The 13,592-nt window shown below is 39.4% G+C and overlaps 1 pseudogene; it reads left to right on the top strand.

Annotated features, from left to right (window-relative positions):
• Positions 1–228: 228 nt before the first annotated feature.
• On the top strand, positions 229–2,376 carry LOC131765572 (metal regulatory transcription factor 1 pseudogene; annotated as a pseudogene).
• The last annotated feature ends 11,216 nt before the right edge of the window (positions 2,377–13,592 follow it).

Below are 13,592 nucleotides of genomic sequence, written 5' to 3'. Positions count from 1 at the left end.
CTTGAAGGAAATGAAATTAGAAAAGAGATTCCTTTAGACTAATTGCCTATCTACTGTAAGGTAAGTAATGTAAGCCATTTGAAATAAAATTCACTTAAAAAGAGAAAGCTTTGGTGCCGCTGGGCGGGGAAGAAGCTGCTGCCGCCGCCGCCGTTGCCGGAAGCTGCGGAGACAGGTCACTGCCTTTCCATTTCTCACAATTGGGCTGAGCACGACTGAACCTTGGGGGAACACAGTCCAGACGACAGCATCAGCTACTTTGAGGTAGAGGAAGATGAGCTGACACCCGATGACAAGATGCTCAGGTTTGTGGATAAGAACGGACTGGTGCCTTCCTCATCTGGAACTGTTATGATAGGACAACTGTTCTTATCGAGCAGGATCCTGGCATTTTGGAAGATGAAGATGACGACGGACAGTGCGGAGAACACTTGCCTTTTCTAGTAGGGGGTGAAGAGGGCTTTCATCTAATAGATCATGAAGCAATGTCCCAGGGTTATGTGCAACACATTATCTCACCAGATCAGAATCATTTAACAATAAACCCTGGTTCCACGTCCATGCCAAGCAATATCGAAGGTGCAACCCTCACAGTGCTGTCGGAATGTCCAGAAACGAAACGAAACGAAGTAAAGCGCTATAAAGCGGTACCAGTGCACCTTTGAGGGCTGTCCCCGCACCTACAGCACAGCAGGCAACCTGCGCACCCACCAGCAGACCCACCGGGGAGAGTACACCTTTGTCTGTAATCAGGAGGGCTACGGCAAGGCCTTCCTCACCTCCTACAGCCTCAGGATCCACGTGCGGTGCACACGAAGGAGAAGCCTTTTCAGTGCGAAGCTCAGGGCTGTGAGAAGGCGTTCAACAGCTGTACAGGCTGAAAGCACATGAGAGGCTTCACACAGGGAAGACGTTTAACTGTGAATCTGAAGGCTGTGGCAAGTACTTCACCACGCTCAGTGATCTGAGGAAGCACATTCGAACCCAGACAGGAGAAAAGCCATTTCGGTGTGATCATGATGGCTGTGGAAATGCATTTGCAGCAAGCCACCACCTTAAAACTCACGTCCGTACACATACTGGTGAAAGACCCTTTTTCTGCCCCAGTTATGGCTGTAAGAAAACATTCAGCACTCAATACAGTCCCAAAAGTCACATGAAAGGTCACGATAACAAAGGAAATTCATACAGTGCACTTCTAAATCACAATGGATCCGAGGATACAAATCACTCACTCTGAGGAATTTAAGCCTTCTGTCCACAGATTCCGAATTTCAAGAACATTCCAATACAGGCCAGAACGCTCACTTTCACCAGCCATCATTTTTGAACCAATGTTCCAGAAGACAGCTGATCCAGCAATTCAGAAAGATCCTCAACAGACAGCCTGGCATCTCCGAGCCACCCCGGCCTCTACTACCGGCCTCAGCACCGTCTGCTCCTCTGCCTGCTCCCTCCCTAGGAACTGGCTCCCAGCAAGCTGCCTTTGGCAACCTGCCTGCTCTCTTACAACCTGCAGAAGTGCCTGTTCCCCACAGCACACAGTTTGCTGCTAATCATCAAGAGTTTCTTCCGCACCCCCAGGCACTGCAACCCATCGTACTGGGACTTTCTGTTGTCGCTGGGGCTTTGGCGTCAGCAGCGGCAGTGGCGTCAGCCATGGCAGCACCGCCTCAACCACAGAGTACTACTGAGCCCCTGCCGGCCATGGTCCAGACTCGGCCCCTGGATGCCAACTCCGTCCTAACTAGTAATCCCAATATAACCATCACCCCGACTCCCAGCACGGCTCTCCTGCAGCCCACCCTGGTCATGGGAGAACAGAACTTACAGTGGTTACTGAATGGTGCCACCAGCTCACCACACACCCAAGAACAAATTCAGCAAACATCTAAAGTTGAGAAGGTGTTTTTTTGTCCACTGCAGTACCAGTAGCACAGGGAGTGCTGTACAGCACGTGGGCCTCAGCGCCCCCTGTGATCATCATCAAACAAGAGGAGGCCTGTCAGTGTCAGTGTGCGTGCTGGGACTCCACCAAGGAGAGGGCGGCCAGCAGGAGGAAGGGCTGTCCTTCCCCTCCCGCTCCAGCGCTGAGCGCCCAGCCTCCTGATGAACCCAGCCTGAAGCTACCACTGCAGACTTTTTCTCCTGCCCACGATCCCCCTGTCGTCCTACTCCACCGCATCCTCTTCCTGTGAGCAAAGCAGACAAGCAGTGACTCTTTCAGACCCTCAGACAGAAACGTTATGTGCCATGGATACGTCAGAGTTTCTGTCCCTCCAGAACCTGGACACGCCGCCGTCCAATCTGATTCCCACTGAAGCACTACTGCAGGAGGAGGAGGAGATGGGCCTGACCAGCAGCTTCTCCAAGTGAAAGACTGGGTGTGCTCACCTCCAGGAACAGAGGCTGAGCAGGAGGCAGAAGGTGCGATGCCTACCATCGTGGGGTCAGCAGTTTGAAGGAGGAAGAAGTCTACTGTTTGAAATCCTCACCTTTCAGACATATTTTCTTTATTCATATCCCAGGAGCATCTATTTTTAAGGAACTGATCTTTGTAGAAAAACAAACAAACAAAAATGAAACAAAACAACAAAAAAAACTAAGTTATAAATGAACTGTTTGGTTGCACTGTATGTCACTTTTGCTTATTGTCATGTGAACTTGGAAATTAAGGTTACTCATATGCATAAAAATTCTAAATGAAAAAAAAGAAAAAGGAAAGCTTCAGGAATGCTTTCACAGTGGACTTCAACAAATCTCAACATTTCTCCGTTTTTAATGTTTAGGCTGTTTAATCTGGTATTGATTATCATTGCTACCAACAAAATTTATCTTGGTTGCATTTTAAAATATCAAGCCAAATGTTGGTAAATAAAAATGGCATAGGAAAAGTAGGACAATGATAGTAGAAAAGACAATGGTGATTCATATTTTGACATTTTTTAGTGAGTTTGATAGACTGTATTGATACTGGGTTTAATAGAATTAAGCATGGGCAAACCACATTTTAGAGGTAACACAAATTTGTATCTCCTCAGGCCAGAGGTCATAGACTCACTTTAGGTCAAAGGGTAATGATTGCTAGCAGCATTCATTCTTGTTCAAATACAATAGGTAAAAGCAGTTTTTTCATCTTATTGGCTTATTTGCTCAACAATACATCAACTGGAAAAATAAGTGTAGAATAATTAACTGAATGTAACACAGGGGTACACTTAGCCTATGAGGAGCCAAACTATGCTAAAGGAAACATCATTGGTTAGAATAGTGCTCTTAAGTGAGGGTGAGTTGACAGATAGATTGACATATCACTAAATATACTGCCTAAAGCAATTTACAGTTTCAGTACAATCCCTATCAAATTACAAATGGCATTTATCACAGAACTAGAACAAAAAATTTTAGAATTTGTATGGAAACACAAAAGACTGCAAATAGCCAAAGCAATCTTGAGAAAGAAAAACAGAGCTGGAGGAATCAGGCTCCTGACTTCAGACTATACTACAAAGCCACAGTAATCAAGACAGTATGGTACTAGCACAAAAAATAGAAATATAGATCAATGGAACAGCATAGAAAGCCCAGAGACAAACCCACACAGCTATGGTCACCTAATCTATGACAAAGGAGGCAAGAATATACAATGGAAAAAAGACAGTCTCTTCAATAAGTGGTGCTGGGAAAACTGGACAGCTACATGTGAAAGATTGAAATTAGAACACTCCCTAACACCATACACAAAAATAAGCTCAAAATGGATTAAAGACCTAAATGTAAGGCCAGACAGTATGAAACTCTTAGAGGAAAACATAGGCAGAACACTCTTTGACATAAATCACAGCAAGATCTTTTTTTTTTTTTTTTTTTGCATTACATGGGCCTCTCACTGTTGTGTCCTCTCCCATTACGGAGCACAGACTCCAGACGTGCAGGCTTAGTGGCCATGGCTCACGGACCTAGCCACTCCGCAGCATGTGGGATCTCCCCAGACCGGGGCACGAACCTGTTTCCCCTACATCGACAGGCGGATTCTCAACCACTGCACCACCAGGGAAGCCCGTAAGATCTTTTTTGACCCACCTCCTAGAGTAATGATAATTAAAACAAAAATAAACAAATGGGATCTAATTAAACTTAAAAGCTTTTGCACAGCAAAAGAAACTATAAACAAGATAAGACAACAACCCTCAGAATGGGAGAAAATATTTGAAACAAAGCAACTGACAAAGGATTAATCTCCAAAATATACAAATAGTTCGTACTGCTCAGTATCAAAAAAACAAACAACCCAATCCAAAAAAGGATGGAAGCCCTAAATAGACATTTCTCCAGAGAAAACATACAAATGGGCAACAAACACATGAAAAGATGCTCAATATCAGTAATTATTAGAGAAATGCAAATCAAAACTACCATGAGGTATCACCTCACACCAGTCAGAATGGCCATCATCAAAAAAACCTACAAACAATAAATGCTGGAGAGGGTGTGGAGAAAAGGGAACCCTAATGCATTGTTGGTGGGAATGTAAATTGATACAGCCACTATGGAGAACAGTATAGAGGTTCCTTAAAAAACTAATAATAGAACAATCCCATTACTGGGCATATACCCAGAGAAAAGCATAATTCAAAAAGACATGCACCCCAATGCTCATTGCGACAATATTTACAATAGCCAAGACATGGAAGCAACCTAAATGTCCATCAACAGAGGAATGGATAAAGAAGATGCAGTACATATATACAATGGAATATTACTCAGCCACAAAAAGGAACAAGTCATAGAGAGTGAAGTAAGTCAGAAAGAGTAAAACAAATATCGTATATTAACGCATATATGTAGAATCTAGACAAATGGTATAGATGATCTTATTTGCAAAGCAGAAATAGACACAGACATAGAGAACAAATGTATGCATACCAAGGGGGAGAGGGGAGGGGTGGGAGGAATTGAGAGATTGGGGTTGACATATATACACTATTGATACTATGTATAAAATATAATAGGTAACTAATGAGAACCTACTGTATAGCACAGGGAATTCTATTCAATGCTCTCTGGTGACCTAAATGGGAAGGAAATCCAAAAAAGAGGGGATATGGGTATGTATAACTGAGTCGTTTTGCTGTACAGTAGAAACTAACACAACATTGTAATGCAAATATACTCCAATAAAACCTAATTTAAAAAATTAGGAAGATATGTGAAGTGATTTATTTATATCAAAGTTAGTGGAACAGAGGAAAACACAATTTAAAATGAAATAATCCGGGACTTCCAGTGGTTAAGACTTCGCCTTCCAATGCAGGGGGTGCAGGCTCAATTCCTGGTCAGGGAGCTAAGATCCCACATGCCTTGGGGCCAAAACACCAAAACATAAAACAGAAGCAATACTGTAACAAATTCAAAAAAGACTTTAAAAATGGTCCACATCAAAAAAATCTTAAAAAAAAAAAGTAGTAATCAATTTTCCAGCAAAGATATTTGATCATGGAATTGCCAGTTATATAGCATCTTTAATGTTTAAGAATAATACATGTAAAGTCTGAGTTATAAACTGTGAGTAATATCACTGCCCAACTCAATCCCCCCCCAAAAAAATAACAATATAACAGCATCCACAAATTCTTAAGTTTGTTACACACACACACACACACACAGAGCAAACCATATACTTCCTTATGTACATAGGTAATTATATTTCATAACCATGAAACATAGATACATTAATTCAAATTTTTCCTTCTTTCTTATTTTCTCAGTGACAACAACAAAACAAACAAGCCCAGGTAGAAAACAAGAATGACCATGAAATTTGAGAGCAAGGGTATAATTCAACCAAATTCAAATATCTCTAACTCTGTAATAATAGAAATAGCACCGAGGTATACAACGTATGAGCAACTGTCAGTTTCATACCCTTCTACCTTGTTAAATGGTATCAGATGTAGACAACATTGTAGATGTATCTGTCTCTTCCAAAAGAGACAGAATATTTTTATTCATATTGGAAAAATAGGGAACACTCCCAAGAAGAGGCTGTAATTCCTTATATGTTTACTGAGAATTTCATGTACTCTCTTGATATTTACTTATGCTGTAATCGCTACTAGGTCACAGGTGACTGTGGTAAACTCAATCAGACACTGAGAAACAATACTGTTGCTTCAACTAAATGAGTGCAATAGTTTGTTTGTTCTTCCACTAGTAGAGAGATTGTTCTGGTCTCTTTCAAGTCGTGGCTAAGGTACCTGATGCCTTTAAGATTTCCCAAGTTTAGTGAGCATGTAGACCCCCCATCTTAGCACACACACTTTTGTTTTTTTTTAAATTAGGATCCCAAGTTCAATAAGCATAAATAGTAAGTTACAAGATGTAAGGGTAGGATCACAAAAGAATAGTGTTCTCAGTCACATTGTCATCTGTTTAAAGAAACCAGTTAAGCAACTGCCCTGATATTTCATTCTATCACTCTCTTTCTTTTTATATGTGTAACACGTATTCCATGTGCCAAGAGCTGTGATCAATGTTTCAGAAGTGTTATCTTCTTTTAATAATGACCCAATTCTTAAAATTTTATCAGTGCGAAATCTGAGGCAGAGTGACATTAAGTAATTTGTCCAAGGTCACCCAACTCGCAAGGGGTAGAGGTGGGGTTTGAATTCCGACCATAGGACTTTAGAGCCCATACTCTTAACCACTACAATGTACAGCCCCTTATATTAGTTTGGAAGAAATCTTTTAAAATAACTAATGATGTTTGATGCAAATGAGATTCCATATCCAAAATTCATCATTCATGGAGTTGAAAACGAGATCTCCAAATTTATCCTAATCCCCCATACACACATCTGCTAAAGCCTAGTATATCTGGCAAATATTTGGTACTCGTTATATATTTGCTGAATCAACAAATGAAAGAATACAGTATGAATATCCAAATCAACTCAGGAAGATGTCATTATCTAAGGCTTATTATTTTTTGGAATAGTGGCTTTGACTCTATTTCAAGGTGATAGCACTATTTTTGACACTGCAATAGCTCAATCATTACAAATACTATAGGCACTGGGATGATTATAATTGGTCAGTTCAATGATATCCATTAGATTGGGAGTTGATCAGAAAGAGATAATATATAAACTTGGATAAAGCATTATATATATTTAAAATTTTCTTCCCAGCTTTATTGAGATATTATTTACCTATAGCATATGTAAATTTAAGATGTACACTGTGATGATTAGATACATGTATATATTACAAAATGATTACCACAATAAGGTTAGTTAGTATCTCTATCTTATCACATAGTCGTAATTGTTTTCGTGTGTGGTGATAACATTTAAGATCTACTTTCAAGTATATAATACAGCATTAATAATTATAGATACTATTATATTGATGATTTTAACTGTTGATCCAGTCTTTTTTTTCATTTTTTAATTAGTTATCTATTTTATACATATTAGTATATATATGTCAATCCCAATCTCCCAATTCATCCCACCCCCGCCACCCCCATCAAAGCATTATATATTTTTAAAGGAGAAAAAGAATGTTGACTGCAGGAAACATAAAATATAAATGAACATAAGTTGGACTTATGTTCTACATAAGGAGGACTAAAAATAGGTGCTGTAGGAGTACTTGTTGATTGATGTCTTGGATCAGTGAATTATAGCAAATTTAGATTTCTTTATATAACTGACACTTTTAAAATCATACCTAAGTAAACCAAATCCACTCTTGGAATAGTCTTCAGTTGTTTCATTGTGCCTTGTTTCATGACCAGATGTTCTTCTTAATTTCAGAAGGCAGTAAAATAAGCAATTATTTAAATACAAACTATGTGGTCAAAAGCTATTGACTGATGGGAGATCAGACTCAGGCAACATTAGGAGAATTAATGAAATTATAGTGAGAAAAGAGACAAATGCCAATGGGGGAGTAATATATAATATCTGTACCTTCGGTAATGCCTGTGGAAAACTTCCAAGAGGGCTCCTCTAAGGAAAAGGCTAATTATTTCAGATGGCTCCTCTGTAAAGTCACAGGTCTGTAATCTCTTGTCAAAATGTATAACTTTTAGAAAAGAGTAGAAAACAGCTATGGATGAGTGGGAAAGTGCTGGCTCCCAAGGAGAAAATGATTGGGCTCTAGATGACAGCCTGTCCTGGAGTATGTCAGAGGAACCCCATTGAGACACAACAAACCATAGCAATTTCATCTTTAATATATTGGATAAAAAGTCCAGGGGAGGGGCTTCCCTGGTGGCGCAGTGGTTGAGAATCTGCCTGCTAATGCAGGGGACACGGGTTCCAGCCCTAGTCTGGGAGGATCCCACATGCCGCGGAGCAACTGGGCCCGTGAGCCACAACTACTGAGCCTGCGCGTCTGGAGCCTGTGCTCTGCAACAGGAGAGGCCGGGACAGTGAGAGGCCCGCGCACCGAGATGAAGAGTGGCCCCCGCTTGCCACAACCAGAGAAAGCCCTCGCACAGAAACGAAAACCCAACACAGCAAAAATAAATAAATTAATTAATAAACTCCTGCCCCCAACATCTTCTTTTAAAAAAAAAAAGGTCCAGGGCAGAAAGCAATTGTTCATGATTTTCTCATTAATATACTATTTAAGAATGTCAGAAGCACCCTGACTACTCATGGAAAGATTTTTCAAAATGAAAATCATAATTATTACCCATAATATTATCTATTTAAATAATAATCAACACCTAAGCCCTGAAAAGTTGACCAATACCAGGAATATGAATAGTTGTATTTCTATTTCAGTCAGAAAACAGAACAAAATAAAATACCAGTGAATCAATTTTTCCCTCCCCAATTTTTCATTTGCTATATTTGTCAAAAAAAATTTTTAAGGTAACGGTTTAGAAAATAGAACAAGATTAAATCATTGAGTTTTTGTCTGTAAAGTATTTTAGGTAAACAATATTTTCAAAAGATTCTATCATCTAATTTCCACCTGAAGGTTTTAAATCATACAAAGTCCAAGAAGTCTGGCAGTAGAGGGTAGCAGAACCATAGGAATTTGAGATATATTAGATTTAGCACCCAGGAGGCTACTCATTTCAAAATAAAATTTTCCAAATTTTTAAAGCAGTTCTCTTCTCTGAGCATACTTGAATGCTCTTCTTCTTTCCAATGGCTATCACAACACTCTCAAATCTACATCTACACCAAATTTCATCTTTGTTTCCATACTTCGACTATATTTTAATTTTGCTGTCTCCCTTTTCATTGCTTTTTTTCTGTGCTTAATTCCCTGACCATAGAAACCACAAAAAACTGAGAATAAATAGAAAAATGTAATTAAGAAATCCATCAAAAAAAAAGGGAAAATGTACATTAGAGTTTATGCAAAGAGAAGGAAAACTCTAGATAGAGGAATGTGTCTCAGCCTCTTTAACTCACATGACCCTTACTTACGTATACAAAAGAAAAAAATAAGCCTTTATTTAATGTTATTTAACATTTAAGAGTACATTTTATGTGGTGTAATGAAAACAAGTCATACTATAAGACATAATTGTTATGTTGACTATCTTTTTTCTTTTTTTAAAAAACATCTTTATTGGAGTATAATTGCTTTACAATGGTGTGAAAATTTCTGCTTTATAACAAAATGAATCAGCTATACATATGCATATATCCCCGTATCTCTTCCCTCTTGCATCTCCCTCCCTTCTACCCTCCTTATCCCACTCCTCTGGGTGGTCACAAAGCACCAAGCTGTTCTCCCTGTGCTATGCGGCTGCTTCCCAGTAGCTATCTATTTTACATCTGGTAGTATATATAAGTCCATGCCACTCTCTCACTTCATCCCAGCTTACCCTTCCCCCTCCCCATGTCCTCAAGCCCATTCTCTATGCCTGCATCTTTATTCCTGTCCTGCTCCTATGTTCTTCAGAACCTTTTTTTTTTTAGATTCCATATATATGTGTTAGCATATGGTATCTGTTTTTCTCTTTCTGACTTACTTCACTCTGTAGGACAGACTCTAGGTCCGTCCACCTCAGTACAAATAACTCAATTTTGTTTCTTTATATGGCTGAGTAATATTCCATTGTATATATGTACCACATCTTCTTTATCCATTCATCTGTTGATGGACACTTAGGTTGCTTCCATGTCCAGGCTATTGTAAATAGAGCTGCAATGAACACTGTGGTACATGACTCTTTTTGAATTTTGGTTTTCTCAGGGTATATGCCCAGTAGTGCGATTGATGGGTCGTATGGTAGTTCTATTTGTAGTTTTTTAAGGAACCTCCATACTGTTCTCCATAGTGGCTGTATCAATTTACATTCCCACCAATGGTGTAAGAGGGTTCCCTCTTCTCCACACCCTCTCCAGCATTTATTTTTTGTAGAATTTTAATGATGGCCATTCTGACTGGTGTTAAGTGCTACCTAATTGTAGTTTTGGTTTGCATTTCTCTAATGATTAATGATGTTGAGCATGCTTTCATGTGCTTGTTGGCAATCTGTATATCTTCTTTGGAGAAATGTCTATTTAGGTCTTTGGTCCATTTTTGGACTGGGTTGCTTGGTTTTTTTATATTGAGCTGCATGAGCTGCTTGTAAATTTTGGAGATTAATCCTTTGTCAGTTGCTTCATTTGCAAATATTTTCTCCCATTCTGAGGGTTGTCTTTTGGTCTTGTTTATGGTTTCCTTTGCTGTGCAAAAGCTTTTAAGTTTCATTGGGTCCCAATTGTTTATTTTTGTTTTTATTTCCATTTCTCTAGGAGGTGGGTCAAAAAGGATCTTGCTGTGATGTATGTCATAGTGTGTTCTGCGTGTGTTTTCCTCTAAGAGTTTGATAGTGTCTGGCCTTACATCTAGGTCTTTAATCCATTTTGGGTTTATTTTTGTGTATGGTGTTACGGAGTGTTCTAATTTCATTCTTTTTTTATTTAAACATCTTTGTTGGAGTATAATTGCTTTACAATGGTGTGTTAGTTTCTGCTTTACAACAAAGTGAATCAGTTATACATATTCTTTTACGTGTAACTGTCCAGTTTTCCCAGCACCACTTAATGAAGAGGCTGTCTTTTCTCCCTTGTATATTCTTGCCTCCTTTATCAAAAATAAGGTGACCATATGTGCATGGGTTTTTCTCTGGGCTTTCTATCCTGTTCCATTGATCTATATTTCTGTTTTTGTGCCAGTACCATACTGTCTTGATTACTATAGCTTTGTAGTGTAGTCTGAAGTCAGGGAGCCTGATTCCTCCAGCCCCGTTTTTCTTTCTCAAGATTGCTTTGGATATTCGGGGTCTTTTGTGTTTCCATACAAATTGTGAAATTTTTTGTTCTAGTTCTGTGAAAAATATCAGTGGTAGTGTGATAGGGATTGCATTGAATATGTAGATTGCTTTGGGTAGTAGAGTCATTTTCACAATGTTGATTCTTCCAATCCAAGAACATGCTATATCTTTCCATCTGTTTGTATCATTTTAAATTTCTTTCATCAGTGTCTTATAGCTTTCTGCATACAGGTCTTTTGTCTCCTTAGGTAGGTTTATTCCTAGCTATTTTCAATATCTTTTTTCTAACTACCCAAGACTCTCTTCTAACCTTTCCCTCAATATGATGTGTTATTCTAAGGGGTCATGATGCCCTTTCTCAAGGAAGAAGCACTTCACCAAGTTTTACAAATAATTGAGAAAAAATTTCTCTTCCATATGTGTGTCCATGAATTACAGTTTAGAAATCCCTTTGTGGACATTTGGAACAAATATTTTGTGATGTAAATCAGAACATCAGATCTATAGGGAGATTTTACAAAATTGTGGCAAACTGAAGCCACATCCATGGCCAAGCAGTCAGCTTAATAATCACAAGCTTATATGAAATTGTATGACATGTATAGGGACACATAGTAAACAAAACTTTTACAGGCACTTCTGTATTTGCCAGGTAATTGCTCTGGTGCCTGTGAACCTGTTGTACTATAGGCATAGACACAGAATAGGTAAGGATAAATTGTGAGAAGAACTAAACAAAACAGTCACTTCAAATAAAGCAGAGGGGTTTTTTTTTGTTTGCTTGCTTGTTTGGGGGTTTTCTTCCCCCCTTCTCTCACTTTTTGGTAGTCTGATTGGTTTACATTGCATGATTGGTTTACATTGCAACAAAAGCATCTGAGAAATTCAGCTTGTCCAAGATGCCAACTCAAAGTGTCTCAGACAGGCTTTCATCCATGGGCCAGGTCCAGGCTGCAAATGCTGGGACCAGGAATACAACATACATGGGCCCTAGGGTTTTAGACTTAATTATAATTATAGGGCAGGAATATGTTCTTTCCATAAGAATGTGGAGGATTGCAAATGAGGAGAGTGGGGAAGGACCATGGGCTCAGAATCCATAGGTTGATGACGAATTTCTACATTTCACTATGAGAAGGATACTTGGTTGTAAGTAGAATAGTTGGCTCTAAAGCTCGAAGTTCAACACAGGGAAGAAGGAAATGTTTCCAGCCAAAGGATTGGGTTTAAGGACCCCAATTTAAACAATGCAAGTGGAGGGGATCCAAACTGTTAAACCAAATTCAAGTGCAGAAAACATGAGAGATCAAGTGAAAGAAATGCAGGTGTAAGAGCTACCTGAAATAGCAAGTTCTCAGACATGGGCTAGTATGTATCAAATGACAGGATCTAATAGGTTCCTAGGTGTGGAAGGCTGAAAAATTGTTCCCAAAGATGTCCATGTCCTAATCTCCAGAATCTGTCAGTATGTTTCTTTAACTGGCAAAAGGCTCATTAAAGAAGGGACTAAATTAAGCATTTTGAGATGTGGAGATTATCTTGGATTATCCTGGGCTCAGTGTAATCACAAAGTCCTAATAATAAGGAATCAGAAGGGTCAGAGTTAGAGAAGATGATGTGACTATGGAAGCAGAGGGAGAGAAGGGTATTTGATGGCAGAAATAGGGGTCAGAATGATGCAGGATCATAAGCCAATGAATATGGGGAGCCTCTTGAAGCTGGAAAAGGCAAGTGAACAGATCCTTCCTTAGCACCTACAGGAGGAATAAAGCCCTGCAAAGTCATTTGACAATTCTGATCTCAAGAACAGAAAGATCATACATTGGTATTCCTTTAAGGCTCTTTATTTGTGATAATTTATTACAGTGGCAATTGGAAGCTAATACAATAGGAATGATGTGACACGAGTGAGAGACCCAGCAAGGGAGATACTACACAATAAAGGTTAGAATCACATATTTACAGAGAGGTAATAAGAAGGTAAGAACCTAGGAACAATAAGGTCTGTACAGAAGGTCCAAGAAAAACCAATAAAAAATGAGCTATCCTTACATTTGTTGTAAGAGCCTCCTATATTTTCCCATTCCATGGATAAGACAAGGCTAAGTCGATAGACACACCTCAATGGAGGTAAGGTTTATGGGTATAGAAGACAAGCAGGGCTTCCCTGGTGGCGCAGTGGTTGAGAATCCGCCTGCCGATGCAGGGGACGCGGGTTCGTGCCCTGGTCCTGGAAGATCCCACATGTCGCAGAGCGGCTGGGCCCATGAGCCGTGGCCACTGAGCTTGCGCGTCC

The sequence above is a fragment of the Kogia breviceps genome, chromosome 11 (genome assembly GCF_026419965.1).
Source record: "Kogia breviceps isolate mKogBre1 chromosome 11, mKogBre1 haplotype 1, whole genome shotgun sequence".
NCBI lineage: Eukaryota > Metazoa > Chordata > Mammalia > Artiodactyla > Physeteridae > Kogia > Kogia breviceps.
Note: the sequence above shows the minus strand (reverse complement) of the source record. Positions and strands in the feature narration are given on the sequence as shown.